The 22,538-nt window shown below is 35.6% G+C and overlaps 1 long non-coding RNA gene across 1 annotated transcript in view; it reads left to right on the top strand.

Annotated features, from left to right (window-relative positions):
• LOC116154050 (uncharacterized) overlaps positions 1-19,229 on the top strand; it is a 570,723-nt gene extending 551,494 nt beyond the window's left edge. The window contains exons 13-15 of the long non-coding RNA XR_004137887.2: positions 7,052-7,156; positions 17,929-18,010; positions 18,478-19,229. This is a non-coding gene — a long non-coding RNA (uncharacterized LOC116154050). The remainder of the gene's footprint in view (positions 1-7,051; positions 7,157-17,928; positions 18,011-18,477) is intronic.
• Positions 19,230-22,538: the final 3,309 nt, after the last annotated feature.

Raw genomic sequence — 22,538 nt, 5'->3', positions numbered from 1 at the left:
TCTTTAGATCATGCTGGGATGGAATCTGATGGTATAATACTGTCACAATGTACTGTCCTAGTGATCTATTAAAGAGAAGATATCATTTAGGGCTTCTCTGATTTACAAAATGAGTGTTAAAATTTTTTTGAATTACAGACATAGTCTAATTTGTAATTGAGGAAACCCCTCTCCCATGTTAAGCTTGGATCATTTACTGGAACACACAGAACTTGCAGATCATCTACAATGATACTTATCTTACAATTCAGAACCTGAATCTCTAGCAAGGATTCTGCAGTGCCATAGCTTAAATGTGACTTGAAGGTTCTGTGGGATCTAATTCACACCTCCTTTTCCTAAAGAGAAGGTGGCGACCTAAAAGTCAAGCTGTGCTTTTGGTCCAGCATTTAAAGAGAAACTCTAGACCTTCCAGACCTTCCTAAAAGCAATCATGTTCACACAAAACTCTATTGTAATGCCCTTGAGAAGGGCAAAAGAACCCTGGTTGGGTGATAAGCGTAGTTAAATTTGTTCTTTCAGAGACACCTCTAACCTTGGTCACAAGCTACAATACAAAATAAGTCTGCTTCAGGACAGCCTGGGGTTAGCCACACAGATTGTGCCAGCAAAAGACAGAATTTAATTTTAATTATTTTATTCCATTTAAGTCACTGAAAGACTTGTCTCTTAAATTACTATTAGCCGAGAACCAATGTTTCCTACTAATAAAAATTTGGTAGACAAAGCTTATCAATGTCGGCAATTCCTTTTATTTTATGTAAGAGAAAAGAAATTAAAACTCCTCACTTTGGACACAGAAACCATCCTCCTTTGAGAGCAAAGAACCTCTAGTTTTTGTAGTGGATTTGTCTTTTTTAGGCAGCAAAATTACCCAATTTGTTTTTACCACAACCTATAAATGCCAGATATTCTCAGTGAAAATGATAAACATGTAATTTAACTGTCATCTATATGCTCATAAAGCAAGAACGTATGCTTGGTAAAAGTTGGAGATGGGGCTTAACTTGGATTACATTGTTGTAAAGTTATGAATATATATGGAATATATATTTATTGATCTTCAAAACAGAGTTATTTGCTGTTCAATTATTAACATAGTTTAGAAGGAATCACTTATGCTCATCGTTTTCTAGTAAAAGACATCTTTATTACTTTGAAATAAGTTACATATATTTATATGGGTTTATGCTATTGGATGTAGGGCCATAATCAAATTTTATTTAGGGTGTGCCATGACATGGAATGTAAGCAATGACTTTAAATTAGGTGTGCCTTTTACAGGCTGTGGGATTGAATTAGAATAAAATACAAATAGAAATCCAGTCCATAAAAATACCATCAGAGGCCTGGGGATGTTCTTGTCCTTGTTAATTTATAAGTATTTGATTTTCAGAAATAAATGAGGAATTTCTACCACTGCCACACATTCCAGTACATCCCTATCTTCTAGAGTACTGCTAGGTCATATGTACTGCTTTTGATGTTAGCCAGAGGAAAAAAAATCTGGTAAAATTTACCAACATTTGTGATATTATTTCACTTTTCTCCTCTGTCAGAATGGCATGAGAAATTTCATAAGATCCTTTAAGTTGCTAACATTATCTGATTTTGTTAAATGGATCTGATTACTTCTGTAAAATAAAATAATCATATGGGTTGTGGAAAGGAAACTAAATCAAAGTAAACTTTGTACTTTTCTAGTTGAGGAATAATTACATAGAGAATTATGGGCAACCTGCCTTCAGAGTCGTAACTATTTTATACACATGAGTAAAACAAGCCATGAATGGAAAGACACTGCCTACACCATTTTCTTGTTTAAAAACACTTCTTCCCAATCTAGTCCTTGCAACTCAGATCCCAGACTAGAAATCTGTTCATTATTCTTAACATCTTCATCTCATATGAAATCTATTAGCACTGATCTTGACTTCACTTCCTAAGTATTTCTAGATTCCATCATTTTTCCTTGCTACCATTCTGTTCCTCTTGAAAGCTGACATCTCAGCAATCTGTATCTTTTCAGTGCAAGTGAAAAGTGCCATTTCCTCAGTCAATCAGCTTCCCCTCATTCACTCACCACTTTATTTTCCATTATGCCCATGTCAGTCCTATGTTTTCAACCCTCACTTGTACTGTAAATCTCAAGCTAAAGTCCATATTAAATCCCAAGAGCCTGGATGTTCTCACCTATGTCTTATTCCCCAACCTCATCTTGCAGTGTGCTCCTGTCTTGTCTCTGTTCTAACTTCTTACAATCCATGGTTCTTGTCATGTTCTTTTCTACCCCAGAGCCTTTGTATATATCATTCTCACTGCCCAGAGCACTATTTCACCCTTTCTTATCTAGTTGATATCAGAAGAAGGAATTTGAGACCTTTTTTTTCAGGTCCCGGATCAGGCAGCACAACCTTCCCTGACCTCCCTGAAAGTATAGTCTGTTTTAATTTTCCTTCCTAGCACATATTAGAATAGCAGTTTCACATTTGGGTAATTATTTGGTTAATATCTATCTGTTTCACTGGACTGTAGTCTTATGAGAGCAGGGTTGTGTTAATTATTATTAGCACAATAATATTTTATTTTTGTGTGTGTATGTGTAATGTTTGCCACCTCAGTGAATATTTGTTGAATAAATGGCTGTATGCATAAATCAGTGAGAAAATTAAAGTTCAGCTTAAGAGATTGAAAACAATGAGAAGAAGGTAATTTTGGAGCTGAGGTACCTTGGGAAGTAGGTCAACCTAAGTAGAGCTTATGAATGTGACCAGTTCCCCTGGGCAGATTCTACTCAAAATAATTGTAAACCTAGACTTATAACAATAAAATATATATATATATATATAAAATTAATTGAATATTATTATGTCTCAGGAATTGCCCTATGTACTTTATATAGTACTTTAAAAGATTTGAGCCATGATTTAAATTTTTAAAGCATCTACTGTATAAGGAGATGTCAAATGTTCCCAATTTCTTTGACATTTTTGGTCTCCAGCAGGCAAAGATATTTGCTGAAAAGAGATCATTCTGAATAAGTATGTGAGGGTAATATTTTGAGATGTAAACAGATGGAAGCTTCTTTTCTTGATATTTTCAACTATTCCATATGGCAAAAGGATTCAGTTTTTTTAACTGTCAGCATCAGTATTTTCTACCCCTGAGGTTAAAATTCCTGCCCTGTCTGAGATGAAAAAGAAAGGAGAATGGAAAGGAGGTCTAGAGATTAAAAGTCAGTTTGTCTTAGTGGTTCAAGATGGCCCCATAGGAAGATCCTAAATTTACCTCCTACCGTGGACCCAACAAATCTGCCACCACATGTAGAATAGTTTTCTTTGAAAAGCCCTGAAAACTGGATAAACAGAGCCTCCATGACAAATGATAAAAGGGCAGCATTGAGATGGTAGGAGACGCAAAGGCACAGTTTTACCAAAAGAAATCCACCCTAGGTGAGCAACCCACAATTGGGAGGGGGCTCAAAAATACAGAATGTTTTCCATATGAGTGAGGAATTTGTGCCCCATGTCAAGCACCCCAACCCTTAGATACTGTGCAGGAGAGATAAGCCACCAAATCATCTGACTTTGAAAACCGACAAGGATACATCCAGGAAAACCATAGAAATGTATATGAAGAACCCAGCCTTAAAGGGGTCCTTTGCAGCTGACTTGCTGGGGTCCAGCACAAAATCATCATCATCATCATCATCATCATCATCATCATCATCATCATCATCATCATCATCATCATCATCATCATCATCAGATTGTAAGTAACCTAGACCATAAGTGAAGGAGACCATTTACTAATCTTAAAGCATCTGCCAGAGAAACAAGAGCTTACTGAGATTTTCCCTAGGAAGGGAGACACTGGTAGACACCATTTTTGAGACTTCATTCTACCTTGCTAATACTGACACTGGCAGGTACCACTTTGAAACTTGCGCTCTAACCCGCAAGCACCAGTAGGTGCACCCTGCTGGGAGCCTCACCTGCCCCTATATCATGTCAGGCAGGCACATGCAGCCCACACAGTTGGACCCCTGCTGAGCACCTAGCTCTGATGGCCAGGGGGCATTGTGCTTCTGGGACCCATGGAACATATCCCATACATTCCTTCAAGACTGGAAGAGGTACATGATTTGCCTAATACATAGAAACGGTCAGGCAAAATGAGGAATATGCTTCAGATAAAACAAGACAAAATCTCAGAAAAAGACCTTAATTAAATGGAGATAATCAATCTACCTGATAAAGCATTCAAGATAATGGACATAAAGGTGCTCACAAAATTTGGGAAAAGAATGGATAAACTTCCACTGAGATAGAAAATATAAGAAAGTACCAAACAGACGTTACAGACCTGAGTAATACAATAACTGAACTGAAAAACACACTAAAAGGATTCTACAGTTGACTGGATGAAGCAGAAGACTGGATCAGCTAGCTAGAAGATAAAGCAATGGGACTTGCCCAGATAGAGCAGCACAAAGAAAAAGAATTTTAAAAGGTGAAGTTATCTTAAGGGTCCTTTAGGATGACATTAAGTGGAATAACACTTGCATCATAGAGACCCCAGAAGGAGAAGAGAGAGAGAAAGGGCCAGAAAAATTATTTGAAGAAATAATGGCTAAAACTTTGCTAATCTGGGAAAGGAAACAGACATCCAGGTACAGAACACCTAGAGAGTTCCAAGTAAGATGAACCCAAAGAGATCCACACCAAGACATGTTATATAGTTAAAATGGTAAATGTTAAAGGTAAAGAATCTTAAAAGCAGTAAAAGAAAAACACTTGTTATATACAAGAGAACCCTCATAAGACTATCAGCAGATTTTTCAGGAGAAACTTTGCAAGCCAGAAGACAGTGGCATGACATTGAAAGTCCTGAAAGGAAAAAACTCCAGCCAAGAGTTCTCGACCCAGCAAGGTTATCATTCAGAATTGAAGGAGAGATCAAGAGTTCTCCAGATAAGCAAAAGCTAAAGGAGTTCATCCTCACTAAGCCTTACAAGAAATGTTAAAGGGGCTTCTTTAAGCTGAAAAGAAATTACACTAATTAATAAGGAAAAAGTATCATAGTGAAAAATAGTTTAAAAAAATCATAGAAAAAGTAAAAGAAAAAATTGTATTGGAAAAGGTAAATATATAGTAAAGGTAATGCATCAGTCATTATAAAGCAAGTATGAAGATTAAAAGGCAAAGTAGTAAAATCAACTAAAACTATAATAATTAGTTAAAGGATGCGCTCACACACACACACACACACACACACTAGAATACTACTCAGCCATTAAAAATAATGAAATCCTACCACTTGTGACAACATGGATGGACCTTTATAGGGTATTATGCTAAGTGAAATAAGTTGGATGAAAAAAGACAAATACCTTATGATTCCACTCATATGTAGAATTCTTTTTTAAAAAAATGTCAAATAAACCAAACCAAACAAAACCAAACTCATAGCTACAGAGACTAGACTGGTGTTTTCCAGATGAGGAGGAGGTGTGGGGTTGGCTGAAAAAGTGAAGAAGGTTAAGCATACAGGGGTGGATGGTAACTAGACCTTTAGTGGTGATCACTTTGTAATGTGTGCAGATGTTGAATTATAATGTCCACCTGAAACTTGTATAACGTGACATACTATTTTACTTCAACTTAAAAAAAAAAAAAGCTAGTGTGTCTTAGAGTTCCCAGGAGAGAGATGATAGAAACCTGGTGGCAACTAGATCAGAGGAGGATTTCTGCCACTCTTGTCTGTCGAGGCCAACGATACATCATGATCCCCAAATTTCCCTTATCCTGCATGATGTGGAAGCAGAAGTCATACTTGTAATGACCATCTAGTCATGCCCTGTTGTTGAATAAGTAGATTCTACTCTATGGAACCTTTAATAATTGAGTTATTGCTAGAACATCTTATTCACTTGACCCCTTATCTTATGCAAAAGAGACCAGATTTGCATTCAGCTTCCTTTTTGGAAATGAACAAATTATTTTTACCACTTTTTGGTTTTTTTAAATAGAAATTCTATTTTCTAGAGGAGGAAGGAAGGAGAGGAGACTCAGAATATGGAATATGTTCCTTGGTATTAACCAGAGGGATCCTACAGAGGTGCTAGCTTGAAGGTCTGGAGTGACTAATACTGCTTTTTAGTATCATAGGAGTACAGTGCCTTATATAGATGTTAGCAGTAGGTGAAACTACATTACTCATAAGACAAAACACATTTTAAGCAGAATTCCATAGGCCCAGAAGGCAAGAGTTCTTAAAAAAGAACTAGATTTGCTGCAGCCTCTGGGAAAAAACAGGAATCCTTATTGCCTATGTCAGAGCAAGCATTTCCTGCAGTCTTTTGAATTGTATGGATAGTCCCTCAGGTTTCAGAGGAAATTTTTAAAATATATTTTAAAAAAGAGATATAAGAGAGAACTCTTTTCGAAGCGCTTCCTCCTTTTAGATAATAGATATACCAAGCAAGGCATCATTTAGGGATGGTTTTTTTTTTTTTTGAAAGCTTTAATGCCCATAAATCACATTATTGCCATTATGTATTTTTGTGAGCTTTATTTTTCCCCCCAGATAGCTCAACTTACAGGTTCAGAAACACTTTTCAAAATACGTATCAATAAAAGGAGAAGAGGATATGCTCCAAAAATACAATTTGCTTTATTATCATTTAGTTTTTAAGTTTTATTTGATTGCTACCATCTTCACTGGCTTGCCATGAAATAAAAACTTGATTGCAATGTGGAAAATTCATAGGTTTTTCCTTAATAAGTAAAGTCAAAAGTTTCTTTTTTATATTATTATCTTAGTACTGTTTTGCTGAATTCTAGTGAGAAGGCGCTTTTAATATTTAACCTATTCTGACCTAGGATCAAAGGTCTAAATTCTTCTTGGAGTCAATGGGTGTTGTATGTGGTTTCCTAAGAGATATTTATTAACACAGAATTTATTCCATAGAGAACAAAATGCTATGTGCAGCAGACCAAAGTATATTTGATTTAGCTGTAACTTGAACTATTAATATTTTTTCTCCTAGCTATAAAATGAATTCTGGCTGTTCAGCAGGAAGGCCAGCAGGCAAAGGGGCAGCAGGGGGTCATTCAAGAAGCATCAGCTGGGGAGACACAGGACATGGGATAAGGTATTCATTCCCTGACTCTGTTGCTAATGATCTTGTCTTTGCTGTGTGCACTGACTTTTGCCTCTCATTAGTTCTGAGCCATAGAAAAAATAATTATTTCTTTTATATCCTTGAATATGTATAGTTTTTGCTCCCCCTCTGTCTCATATAGGAGAAGAGTATACTCAGCTTTAATATACAAGTTAACTAGAATGAGAAAGTGTTGCATGCCCACATGATTAATCAGCATGAGAGTATCCCCATAACCATTCATTGATTTTATAATTACTGTGAAATTCAGTGTGGTACCACTGAGGAAAGAACTAGATTTAGTATCAGCCAAACCTCAGTTGATATTCTAGTTCTAATACTAGCTGTGAACTGATAAAGATCCTTATGTTTCTCGGTCTCATCTGTAACGTGAGGTTAGCAGTATCTGCCTTTCTTATAATGATTAAATAAAATAATTAATGTATGTAATGCACACCTCACATAGTGAATACTCTATAAATTATTATTTTTGTGCTGGAAGAACTCTGAAGTTTCATTTTCATTGAGGGTTGCATTGCCTTTCTTCTGATAAAGCTCAGATGCCTGCTTCTTACTTTTTCCCCTTTGGATATTTGCTAAGAATTTGATGGTTATTCAGCAATTTGGTGAGAAAATCTTTATACAAAGATTATCATGCCTTGTACCATGTTACCCTGCCATTCTGGCCAACAGTTGATTGGTCTATAACCAGTTGACTGTAAAAAGCTAGTAAACTATGGCTTAGTGTAGAGGTATACCAAAAGCACAAAAAAAAGACACCTTTATTTTTCTTCGGGGGAATTTTTAATGTGACATTCACAAACATGTTTCTTCTTCTTTCCTACTTCCCAGTGTACCCTCTTAATAAGTCCCCATTATTTGCATTGCCTGAATGAGTCTCTGTTCCTTCAGTGCAACTGGAAAGATAAAACATAACGGCACCTATGTGATACTGTTAGTGATGAACATTTTGTCCTACTAAAGAATGGTATTAAAGACCATTGTTCACTTTATTTCCAAGGAATAGAACTGCACCATTGAGAATTCCCCTAGAAGCACGAGAACTCGATATGAAGGATAAAACAGTCCACTGGTCCAAGTCCCTGATAAAATTACTATGTAAGCATTTAAAGCTTATCTCATTTAGTATCAGAGTAAATGGTAATTGGGGAGAAAGTGATGGATTAGTTTAGTTGTGAAGTGTAATGGTTGAAAATTAAATACAATGCCACTAAGTAGAAATTCTAAGCATAATCACTTTCAAGGGAGATAAAATTTTCAAATAGCCACTTTGGAAGATTACTTAATTCATGTTTATAAATTATGTTAAAGATGAAATGCATTATTTAAATGTTAAGAGTATCATCTAATGTGCCTCAAAGAATTTAATTTATGAGCAAAATGACAATTACCAGATTCTAATTAAATAATAAGAGAGAAAAATTCTCTAATGCTTTGACGATTGGCATAATCCTTGATTACCAGAATCCAGATCTAAGTTTATTGGTCTTAGGCAACCTTTTTTTTTTTTTTTTTTTGATAAGATTAAATGAAATTTTCTTTTCATAGGAATTAAAAAATTTCAGATCAGAGTGTTTGGATTTAGTCTGACATTCTAAATATCACTGTTAATTGATTTTGATAGAGCTAATCAATTGTCTTCTTTAACCCTTAAAGAAGTTTTTAATCCTGCCTACTTTAACTTTTAAGGCATAGGGTGATGCAGACAAGCATACATGAATAATTATTTTATTCTCATTATAAAATTACTATAATCATTTGCTTCTACATATATGCCTATGCTTATGTATATATATGAATGTGAAAAATGATTAAAATAAGATGTAAAAAGTTGTGTATATTATAACATCTCTTTGTTAAAGATAGACCTATAAAAAATCTCTACAGTGAAATTTCTTATTTTCATTTAACTATGGTATTAATACATTATATAAATCTACCAGCTAATAATTACCTGCATTATAACCTTACTTAAAAATCAACTTAGAATGAAATAGACTTGTATTTAAATCGAAGAGACATTTTCTTATCCTCAGCTAGTGGTTATTTATTCTCAGCTTCAGTAGTACACCAGGGCGTCAGGTTGTGAAAATAGTATACACATTGTACATTAGGAGAGAAGAGATGAAATATCTAACGAAGTCTGGGAAAAAGCAGAGATTTCCTGGAGTGTGTGCTGTGAATAGAGGATTAATGGATATGTATCTATTAGCCAGGGGACATGAGGAGAGGAGGTAGTGACCACATTACAGTGAGATGAAGCAGTTTTAGCAAAGGGAAGATATAGTGTTAATTCTGAGTATGCTGTGTTTAAAAAGGAACTACCAGAAGGTGAGGTCAGGAAAAAGGCAGGGGCTAGGTCAAGACGGACTTTGCAGACTAAGCTAAGAAACATGGCTATAATCAAATCAGTCATGAGGGGCCAAGGTTTGTTTGTTTGTTTGTTTGTTTTCCTGCTCAAGGAACAACTTGTCCCATATTTTTCCTGTATAAGAGCATTCAGTATCCTGCAATGACAGACATACCTCTGGTGCCATGGCTATGAAGAGAGGAGGAGCTATACATTCTGGCTCACCAGAAAGGGTACATCCTCATTAAGGCTCTGGACTTAAAGTTACTTTTCACATTTCCTAAAAGAAAGATACATCATGATGAGCTACATAACGCTATTAAGCAATGTCTCTACTAGGTCAGTCTAATTATCTTACCATTTTACTATTCCATGTACCACTGTACATTACATACATATTTACATGCAGGCACTAACAGATTCAACAAGCTAATTGATGGCCAAGTTCAGTGGTAAAATGGAAACTGTAAATTATCTATGTAAAACAGTGATGTTTCTACCTTGAATAATTAGGCATTATATGTTACAGAAGAAGGCCTTCTTCTGAACCTGGAAGCAAATTTTCATTATGCTATTTCTTGACTCACCCCAAGGAGTCAGAAAACTGTAGTTAACTTTCAGAATAATTTAACCGTACACGTCCTTAGGGTAAGAGGAAAACTCCAATAGTAATTAGCATCCTAATTATCTAGGAGGCCTATATATTAAGCTCAAGATATAGAATTACCAGAAGAATCTAAAAGGAAATGCAAGCTTATTCCAAGTTATGTCTCATACTCTGAGTTTGTTCACTCTTAATTGGGAGAGCCATTGTCGTCTTTACCACATGAAGCGCCAACTAATCTTCAGATAGTAAACAAAGTGCATATTAGTCCCACTTATGAGATGATAATATATGGTAAATGGCTACATCTGTCTGAAAATAAAGCAAGAAGCTTCATTTCATGACCTTTTCTATTTCTAAGTTAAAATAATCTTGATGGAATAAATCCACTTCCATATCTAAAAAATGGAGAGTATGTGTTCTAGTTAATTTTTATGGCAAGGTAATTTATTGAGATGTAAAATTGTGAGCGAGTGGGAGGGTGTACTGTTGTTTCCAGCGTTCTCGAAGAACCCTATCGCCAACCAACTCCAAAAAAAGTGTTTCTACCTCTTAGTCTCGGGAGCTCTTTCAAGCCCTAAGCATAGACTGCTAGCTGTCCTTAGGATGACCACACAGCTCAGCTTTCACGGGGTCGTGTGAGGGCAGCAGGTGCTGTCAGTGCTCTGCCCAGACCCCCTCAGATCTCCTTGCCATCTCTGTGCATGGAAGCTCCCAGTGTGGCTTCTATGCAGCAGCCAGAACTTGTGTCTCTCTGTGGGAAGACTACCCTCAGACTCCTATGAGCCGCTTTGCCCGAGGACTCAGAGAAACGGAATTGCCTGGGAATTATATTCATCCAGAGCTGTACTTAGCCAGTGACTGATGGATGCAGAGGTTTAAATACACTAGCTCCCTTATCCCTTGGCCCTCTTAGGTGGGACCTACACTCTTTCTCCAGAGACCTCGTGGGTAAGGTTGCCAAATTTAGCAAAAAAGAGAAAAAAAAAAAAAAAAAAAAAGACAGCCAGGAAGGAATTATTTTTTGGTATAAGTATCTCCAATGCAATATTTGGAACATATTTATACCACAAAAAATTAATTATTGTTTTACTTAAAATCCATTGTTAACTGGATGTCTTGTACTCTAGCTGGTAAGTGCACTCCCTTGGGACTTTGCTGGTGCAACATTCTTGCTTGGCCTCTCTCCCATCGCAGTTCTACTTCCCCAGTTCTCTCCCAAGTTTTCCTGGGAATACATCCTAAGAAGTCACTTTAATATAAATTAGGGTCTGCTTCTGGGGAGCCTAATTTGAGACAACCAGCGCCATCTGTTGCCTTATGATTATTGATACCTCCTACTCTCCCCCCCTCCCCGCCAAATGTTCTGGTTTGAATGACAAATACGGTCACTCAAGCTAGTACAAAACACAACTTATTGAGGCCATTATGCTATGTTCTCAGTAAATAATGGGGTGTGATGAGTGGGTGATTATAGGGTGAGGATTGGAAATATATATATATATATATATTGCAACAAGCGGGCTTGCCTTAAGGTCTGTGATTTCCAGAACAACTGGGGATAATGAATCAGGCCCTTGCAAGACGCTGGAGAGGTTGGAAGATACTGTCTATTTGCTATGACTAAAAGGCTTGATGCTAGAACCAGGGTTTCTGTCTTCATCGAATATATCCCCTGTGCCCGTACAGATCACAGATTGTAGCGAAACAGTCAGACTACAGAAGCTGTGCAGGCTTGGAAAGCATCCCGTATCAGTAAACAGTGTACAGGAGCCTGAAGTTGTGAAAGACACCTGGGGCCTCCATGTGGCGCTGAGCTGCACGTGGATCAGCCCTATAATGATCTGTATTAAATTTCTCCTTAACCACAGGGATGCAAAGAAGTCATATTTAATTTGCTTCAAATAAAATAACGTAGCTTTTATGTGTACATCCAAGCTTGTAGCTATACACATTTATAACCCCACATTGTACAGGATTGTATAATAAAGATAATTATTTATTACCTTTTAAAGTTTTAGTTTTAACTTACTAAGTACTTAGAATGGCCACGCAAGAAGTTTTGTATCTATTTGAAACTCATGATATGAATCAAATTTCTAGATTTATAATCTAGATAATGTACAGGATCATTTTGATATTAACTTCCAGTGATCTCAAGTAGTAGCTGTGAAAGAAAGACAAATATTTTAGGAGAAACACACAGACTTAGCATGTGACTACACTTGTAGGATTTAAAATTAAATATTACAATTAAATTGCAGTCGCCATACAATTTATAAATTGAAAAATCACACATAGAGCTGAAGTCAAATATTAGACTCACCTTTACTTAATGGAAATATAAATTAAGTGATATGAACAGGATGATATTAGACATAAAAGACCAAAGAGTATATTTTCTAATGCTTTAAAAAAATGAGCTGTGTTAATCAATTTCCTTGGCTGAATTAGTAGAACCTGACCCCAGCTTTTAAATGCACTTAATTTTCTATCGTCAGTACTTTCTCAATGAAGAAATAAAATTTAGGAATTAGAAGACATGATGAATAGCCTTTATTCTAAGGTCAGACATAAGATACTTGAAGCTAATGGAAAACATCATTCTAAGCCATAGCAAATGAGCCTTCCCAACATAACAAACTGCTGATACCAGCCTGGAAACCGTCTTGAATGTCAAGGGATATGCTCTTCATTTGCAGTGTTTGATTGTTCATATAAATATTTAATGAAAATATTATTAGACTATTCAGCTGAGTGAAATAAACTGATGGCACAAGTAGCTAAAGAAGCTTACTTAATATTCACTAAATGAAGTGGCATAATAATTTATTTTGCATATTATATAAGCCTTTTGAGAGGTTTTGTACTTTTAAACTTTTTAGCACTATTTAAAAGGCATCATTACTGCCCTAATTATGAGTTTTTAATGTGTTTTTATGGTTAATGAAAATGTAGCACACATTTTACAGAGAGAAAGACCATCATCCACATAACGCTTGATGGAAATGAGGTACCTTTGATTCTGAAGGTTGATTTACCTTTAATATAGCTTCACTGAATCTTACCATAAATACTAACTTTATACTACATAAAATTACACAGTGGGTTTCTCAAGACTAGAACTTACATGATTCAATGAATAAGGTAGAAAGCTTTTTAACTATCATGTGAGCTTTGAATTTCCAGGAAAACTGGGAGTCACCTGTTCTGAATCATGTATACTTTTAAACACTGTTTCAGTGAGGCAATATGAAGAAAAATTTGGAAACACAGGTTTTAGAGAACTGTTACAAGTTCAAATATTTATGTGTAAAATTTTTCAGCCTCATGAATATATGTAATTTTATATGGTACAAAGGTGGCGTTGTAGATTAGTTAGAGAAGATTTTCATTTCAACAAATGGAACGATGCCAAGTGGATATCCATATGGGAAAAAAATAACTTGACCTTTTTTCACACCATATATAAAGTAACAATCGCTGATTCACTGTAGACTTTGGGAGGCAAAACATGAAATATTTTAGAAAACATAAATGAGCATCTCTATGCTGTTGGGTAGAGAAATACTTTTAAACAGGACTCCTAAAAGCATTAACAATAAAAATGATTGGGAACTTGGACTACGTTAAAATTATGTACTGAAATTTCCCAATGAGAGAGAAAGAAAAAAGGAATGAAAATATCTGCAATCCATGTAATCTAGAGAAGACTCATATCCAGAATATAGAAAGACTACAAATCTTTGGAAAAACACAGAATCCAAATGAACAGGCACTTCACAAAGCAGGATATATCAAAATGGCCAACAAAATACAAAAAGTGTGCAATCTCATGAATCGTTGGAGAATGCAGATCAAAACTACTACAGTATAACAGTAAACATCCTCCTGAATGGCTATAAAGATTGGCAATACCGACTTTTTACAAGAATTTAAAGCAACAGTGTCTCATACACTGCTGGTGGAAGTAAAATTTTGTATAAGCACTTTGGGAAACCATTTGGTGTAATCTATTAACCTTAAAAGTAGACATTTTCTATGATTTTGAAATTCCACTCTACTTTCAACAAATGTGGGTACACATGTGCAGCAAAATTTGTCACGAAATACTCATAGCAACATTATTTATAATCACTAAAACTAGAAGTAACATAAATGGCTATCAAGAATGGAAGAAAAAAGATTACGGTATTATTATTTAATGAAACCATCTACTGCACTGAAAATCAGCAAACTTCACCTACACATGCAGCATGTATCCATATACGCATGAATATATATTGATATATGAGTGTATAAACACAATGCTTATTAAAATACACTAGACATAAAATAAAACACTTGTATTTTAGGAAGACATTAATTCAAAGAACCAAATGCATTTATATGTTTCAGGCATAACTGTTCTCCAAAATATCTACTTCGCTTGAAAGAACACATTTACCTGCGAACTTGTAGCACCTAGCAAAGTGTACTGCATATGCTGTAGAAAGGCTTGCTGATTGAATGTATCCATCAGCTGGGTAAATGTTTTAATGAGTGATATCTACTATTCTAATTGGATGATCTGCTATATAATCCAAGTGTATTTTTTTTCCTAAGCACTTTTGCATTTTGGATTGAAGGCAGGTAAATCGAAGGGAATAGAAAAGTAGAGAATAAAACATAAAATTAACTTACTACACACTGTATGGCATTAGTTATAAAGAGATCATCATTTGGAATGAGTTTTTGTGTACCAGGCCAGGCTGATTTGGTTAGGGAAGATAAGCTGTTTTTCTTAGACTGAGATCAATAAATCAGAAAAGAAGACTACCAAAAGTGATGTGGGCAAAAGTACCAGTGATAGATTTGATTGGATATCTCTAGAAGATACTGTCACAAAATCTGATGATGATTCAGTTCGATTGAGCTACATCATTAAGCTTGATGCTCTGCCCTAAAATAGAGGTATTTCAGTTATAAACCCAGACTCTTACGCAGGATCAGTGTACTATGGCAATGGGGAATATTTAAAAGATGTTGTCTTGCTTTTCTTCATAACTTTAGGGAAGGCAAATGTAGCCTTTAGAAAGTCATCCCAGACTTTTTCTCTACAAGTTGAACTTTTTTGGCTGGATATTACTCTCTATAGCATTTCTCTGTGATATTAACTAATATATAACCAAGAGTAAATCTCCTGGGGGAATGAATCTATTGTTGTCTCACTATAGAAAGACTTGAATCCAAAATACTAAAGGAAAGGGACAGAGTGAGATTTCAAAATGTAGAATAGATAAACAAGATTATACTGTATAGCACAGAGAAATATACACAAGATCTTGTGGTAGCTCACAGCGGAAAAAAATGTGACAATGAATATATGTATGTTCATGTATAACTGAAAAATTGTGCTCTACACTGGAATTTGACACAACATTGTAAAATGGCTATAACTCAATAAAAATATTTTAAAAAAATACTAAGGGAAATCAGTAATTGAAATCCAGGTAAAGAATTCATAATTTGTTCCTCAGAATGTTGAAGCTAAAACAGGATACAGAAACTCTTCTCCTAAGCTTAAAAGCAATAATCTTGCAATATAGAATGGGACCTATGTGGATAAATGAACAGATTTCTTTCTTAAAGGAGAAAGCCGAGACTAGCATATAATATAAATCTAATATTTGAACATTAATTTTGACATGAAAGAGATTTTTAGTGAGGGTAATTGTGATTATGTGTCATCCCATGGAACTCACTGATAGTATCTTCAGTATACAATATCATGTGGTCCTCTGCTTCCTCTGAGGAAATAAATTTAACTTACAGCAGCATAAACCCAGTCACATATATTAAGGGCTGTTTTGATAGCAAAGGTCATTGAATTCAAAGATGAACTTACTTGGAAGAGAATTCCTGGATTCTGCTACTGTGTAGTTATTGAATAATAAGACTCACCTGTCTAGCATGACGTTCGTGCATTTCCAGCTGAAGCCAATGGGATGAGTCAGATACACTTTCAAGGATCTGTGCCATCAGATAACTCTTCAAGACTGATGCGATATGTTTTAAGAAGCATAATTCAAAGATCAGAAGACAGAAGCATATGTAGCATTGTTGTGAATACAAATCTCTTCTGCAGTGTTTACAGTGGTGGGTAGATGGTAGATACTGAGCTATCTGCCTTCCTAACATTTGTCAATTTCCAATAAAGAAGAGTGTAAAATTCCCAGTATTTTAAGGTTTCTGATAGTTGTGCTTTATTATGTAAAACAAAGTAATATAACAATAGAATAATTTTTGATACATGTTATATGGGATCAGTACATTTTTTATAGTAAGAAATCTTACTTCTTTGGTACAAAAATGTGTATCATGCATTGTTGGTACTAAAAACATATTTGTTAATTTGATTTGTTTAAATGGTTTCCAGATTCTCAAGAGCTTATTTAAACAATTTAGTGACAATTAAACCCTCTGAAAAGTCTCTGTGTGGTTAAGATTAAATTAAATCATATTCTACCCCAGGCTGGGTATTCTTATCCTAAATGTTTCCATCACAGGGTTGTGATTTTAATCACCGTATCTTTTTGGATCTAAATTATTATCAGTACAACAAAGTGAATTTTATAGTCTACATTTTGATGCATTATATTACATTTTTTATTGTTTTCAAATATCTGTGCTATTTGTCTTGAATTATACTTTTTATGACACATGGCATTTTCTTTCTATTTCTTTTGAGTAAACATTGTGAGAAGAATAATGAGAAGACACATCATCAGAATATCAGTGTTCAGAATAAAACATGAGTTTAAGAAGTATTTATAATTTTCCTTATGGAATAAATTTAAATTGCCTTTTACTTTATTAATGAACTTTTCAAGCAACCCGATGTGCCAAAAATGGAACATTTAGAACAATCAGGTGAAGAGTTGATTGCACCAACAAAATCACATCAGACAGGAACAAAGAAATTCACACAGGCTGTTGGTACTCATTAAGAACTGAGAGCAGAGTTCTCACACACTGCTTATTTTTACCATGTCGTCCACCAGAACTTTCCCCATTATGTCACTGTATGTAGAGTTGAACTCTTTAAGCAGCATTCTCTCTGGTCTGGCGTGTCCATATGCAATTTGACGTAGTTTCCAGTAGATGGCAACATAGGTACCGTATCCAAGTGGCCAGTCACATCCTAGTACATATGACTGCTACGATAATGGATATTATGGAAGTTATGGAAAGTAGTTTTAGTGTAAGGCATATTAAATGATGCTATTTATTTTTAAGTAAATATTTAACCCTTAACTCTACAAATGAAGCGAGTTTGGCAAGCAAGGATTTTAATGACAAAATGCTTTGAAATCTAGTTCTATACCAGGCACTATAATAAAATTGAATTTTCTCATTGGGATATACATATCATAGTGGAAACCTTTACTGCGTTATCTAATTTCATAGATTTCCAACTTTCCTGTTACTTCTACATGCTGACTTCATACCTTAGAACCAGCCTGACCCTTTGAAACTTGCTGCATGTCTCAGCAGCAAAGAACACTAAACTGATCACACCAGTTACATTTGTAGTAGTTTTTTTGCAGGGGTCAGCCCTGCTTCACACCCACCCCACTGCCCTTCTCCTATTTCAGAGATCTGGGTTGAGGCTATGTCTGCATTTTTCCGACCCTCTCTCAGCCTTTGGACTTGTACGTTGATTTTGTTTTCCCTAGGCTTAATACTAATGTTCTCTAATCAGGATGCTGACTGAGCAAGCACCATCCCTGTTTTCTCCTTTCCCAGATACTTTGGTGGGATGCCCAGTTCCTGTTCGTTTTCTTTACCTGTCATTGGCCCCCTGACAGGGTGTACTCCAAATTCCCAGGTGAGTTTGACAAAGCCTTCAGTGGTTAGCTGCCTAAAACATAATGCAGATTACGAGTGGTGACGTATCTGATTTCTGGCAGAATTCTTAGAAAGACGCTCTGGCTCCTTAGAAGGTGGATTGAGCGCTAAAGACATGAGAACACATCAAATGTAAATGACTCTCCGATATTTCAGAAGGCTGGAGAAGTCTGCCAACGTGTTGCATTTACCGCTTAAACATTTCTGATTTTAAATTCAGGGAACTACCTACAGACTAGAAAGCTGAGAAGGGAGATAGTTTTGTCTTTCCAATGAAGCATTCCATTTTCCAGCTTTAATTAAAACAGATGTCTTATGTAAAGATTCTTGTATTTCTATAGAATACACCACTAAAATGTAGGTTTTTATTGTCTGAAAAGCCTTTACTGACCAGGAAAATGAGGTTGGGCTAACTCAACTAACATTGAAGTCTTTTGAAATTTCCAGCATTTCAATTTCAAGCACTCTTCACAGCGTTTTTCATGCTAAGCTCCGTGGACAGGTCTGCACAATGCCAAATGAATTGCCAGGCAAGGAGTGAGACTGACAGTTGACCAATTCTTGATTTTCATCCTTGAATCTGTCAAGACTACTCATTGGGAAGTGGATTAACGATCACAGAAGCCTTTCAGGGTAAGTCTCAGAGGCTACAGGGCTAACCTTACGAATCCTCTTAGAAGGTGTGCAACATTCTGCTCTGCAGACTCCTGAAATTTTATTTTCAAGGTTGTAGGTGTGTGATGATTTGCTTATTTTGTGTAACTTATTTTATGGCTTCCCCCCCATTACTTAATAGATGGATGTTTTTTCCCCTCTCTGAAGCATCCCTCTACCTGTATCCTAAGTAGATATAAGGAAAGGCACCCCCTCTTCCTTTTCAGGTGTTCTCTCTTCTACTCAAAGTCTCAGTAGTTTCACTGTCTGACAGTACCATTTCCTCCCGCTCAGGTGTCCAAGGGAAGCATTTCTTCATCTTCTTTTTGGCTCCTATTATGCGAGGATGCCACCAATTATAATGCAGAAACTTCAAGAAGTAGGTTTCCCTGTTGTGTTTCCCTTTAAACATGTAGTGAAGTATTTCACATAAAATGAGCACCAGTAATTTTTTCAAATATTGATTGATTGACCTACCTTTTCAATATGAAGTGATGTAGCAGCCTCATGGAATGTTCGTGTTCATTTCCCATATTGCTTTTCTGACAGAACATGCATTATACAGGGTATTTCGTTCACTTTAATTGAAAACAGGTGTTATATATCATCCTCAGAAGATTGTAAATGTGCATAAATTCATACATCTTTGGTGAGAATTCTTTGCTGGCTAGAGTTGAATAAAATGATTTCCATCTCTTTAGGGAAGAAAGAAAAAACAGAAAGAGCATGGCATGCAACATGGTGAATGCTCAATAAATAGCAAAATCAACTAGCATAAATGTGTTTTGAATAGTTTCAGTTATTGTGATGTTAAGTGTAAAAATCTAATTTTGAGATTTTTTCAAAATATTCTTTAATAAATTGTATTTAAAAAGAAGACTGTCACTCAGAAGCATTCTAAATACACGAGAAAAAATAAAAATAATTGCAGTTATCACCAACAATGATGCTAATCACAATGGCAAAACTAATAAGTAAGTGATATGCTACTTGTAGGTAGACACACAATAACTTAAGGCGTTCTCTGGAGATCACTTCTTTTTTTACAAAGGGAATACTTGTTCATAAAGAAAATTGATTATTCTGTTATCCTTGTAAAAATGTGAATTGCTAATTTTAAGGTATCAAAGTTATTGTTTTTTTCTTAGAGAGTTTCGCCTCAGAATTGGAAATTATTCAAATTTAAAACTTTATTCAATTTAAATAGAAATACAAAACTTTCTCTAATGTTTAACAAAAGTAACTGACATTAGATATTCAAATAAAGTGTTCAGGGTTAACTTGAATAATTTAGATGTTCTCAGACTAACTAGAGATGTGGTTTACAGACAGAGCTGTAAAAATATATCTTGCAAGATATACGGAATTATTCTACTCTTTCAACAAACTCAACTCTATAGAAGAACCCTAGATCTGAAAAGGCTTCTTATACAATGCAGCTAAGACTAAGTCCTAGTGCTGCTTTTATTTACAATCTGTTTAGAGTCTATATCTAAAAATTATTTATTTGGTTTATAAGACTTTAGTGGATTTTTTCCACTTTTCTTTTCTTTCTTTTGTATTTCTTTTTTTTGCCTGCTCAAGTTCCTTTCACCAGCAGAATGGATTTTCACTGCTAAAGGCTCAAAGTTATCCCCTTTATCAGAAAATTTCCCTCAGCTAAATAGGAGCAAGCATGGGAAGCTGTACAGTCCCACCCCAAAACTGCCCACCTCCACTGCCCCGGATAGCCATCAGTCAGCAGCTGCCCTACGTGAGGTGCATAAGCCCAGCCCCCTTGCCTCACAGTGGAGAACAACTCTGTGTTTAGTTCACATTCCAGAGCTTCCCGTGGGACCAGGCTGAAGCTAGTCTCTGGGCAAAACCACATCCTTGCTTGGCTTGGCTTCCTTGCCATCCTGCTTCCCTCACGCCCCTTCTCCTGAGTACACCTTTCACCAAGCTCCTAGCACAGACTCCTCTTCTTAGGGAGTCTGGCCTACCACAAAGGTTCCAAAATGTTTAGAGTCAGCAAATTAGAAAGTTATGGATTGCTAGACATAGTCAAAATGCATATAAAAGTGAGAGCTTGAAAAAAATACAATTCAAAACAAGACTCAGAACTTTTCTTTCAGCCATGATGGGTTAACTGGTATTTGACTATGTTTCCATCCTGGGCACTTGACAACAAACAGCAAAGGGTGGTGAATCCTCAAGAGAAATGAAACATGCAGGTTAAGCCTCATGTTTATGTTGGCTTTCTCCCTGGGGGAGCTCTCTGGCATCACAGTGTGGAGGTAGAGCATAAGAGGTCAGTAACAGTCTTGCTAAGCTGAGGTGGTACAGATCAAAGTTTGAAACTTCTGAGGTGACTTTGGAGCAGAGCACATGAGGAAAGGCTGCTGAGCAGAGGAAGGCATCAGAGGTCTGTGAGGAGGTCACCCTCAGGTGTTTGGTCAGAGGCTGGCCTGAGTATGCACAGAGCAAAATTCAGCAAGATCTAACAAGGACTGGCTGCTGAAGGGCTGGAAATAGCTCAGAGTACCAGAGATTAGTCAATGTAGATGATGTTGGAGTTCCAATCCAGATAGAGTGGAGAGAATTGCTGATTACCTCAGGCATTCAGTGCGACTCCATAAAGATTGTATTTCAGGAGTCAGGAGCATGCACTAGAATAAAGGCTGTGGTCTAGGGCTAAGGACAAAATAAAATACACCCCTCCTAACACAGCATAAAAGCAAGCCTTTAATAAAATCAAGAGGATTTTCAAATGTTAAACTGCCTGCCAGAACTAAATACAACAACCTTTAAAGGAAGACAGCATAATGCAGGCTCTGTAAAGTGTACCATCTACATTATCCAGTATACAATTTAGAAGTACTAGGCATGAATAAGAAGAAAATCTATAGACCAGGCAGTCAGTAAAAACCAACACAAAATTAACCATATGGTAAAATTAGCACAAGGACTTTAAAATAGCTATTATAAATATGTTAAAGGATAGAAAGGAAAATATAGACACATTGTGTGAAAAGCTGAGGAATCTCAGCAGGAAACGAAAGCTAAAAAGCAAGGTGTCACATGGCAATTGTAAAACTAAAAAAAAAAAAACCTACTTTATTATAATTGACAATTGACTGAATTAGATGAACAGTAATGAACACATCAGAAGAAAAGGTCAATGAACTTGGAGACAGAGCAATAGAAATGAAGAAGAATAGAGAGAATACTGAAAAAAAAAAAAGAAAAAATAACTGATCTTCAGTCACTTATGAGAGTACACCAAGCAATCTTTACCTAGAAATGGAGAAAAAATAAGATGTGTCAGAAAACAAATATTGAAAAATTAATGGTCAGAAATTTCCCACATCTGTTAAAATTCATAATGTTTAAGGGTACAAACTTGTAACAAGTAGTAAATAAACCATAGTGATCTAATGCACAGTATAATGAATGTAGACAGTAATATTATAATTTTGTAATGTGATAAATATTATTACAAAGTAACATGATATACACCTTAAATTTCCACAATGTTTCATGTTATGTTTATCCAATAAAAAAGTTTCTCACATCTGATGAAAAGCATTAATATTCTAAGTTAAGAAATTTAGAAAAAATACATGCAAGTTTAAAACAAAGAAAATCAAATATAAGCTGACAATTTTAAGAGCAGCCACAGGAAGAAAGCAAGATACATATAGTAGAATAGCAAAAAAAAAAAAAAAAAAGTTGATTTCTCATCAAAAAAAAAAAAAAAAAGAATGCCACCTCTATAATGCTGAAAGAAAAAAAAATAGCCAAAATTCTGTATCCAGGAAAAATTTTCTTTTGAGAAGATTTGTAAAATAAAGACATTATCAGTTAAGCTAAAA

The sequence above is a fragment of the Camelus dromedarius genome, chromosome 7 (assembly GCF_036321535.1).
Source record: "Camelus dromedarius isolate mCamDro1 chromosome 7, mCamDro1.pat, whole genome shotgun sequence".
In the NCBI taxonomy this organism is placed as follows: Eukaryota; Metazoa; Chordata; class Mammalia; order Artiodactyla; family Camelidae; genus Camelus; species Camelus dromedarius.
This window is presented reverse-complemented; position numbering and strand designations above follow the sequence as displayed.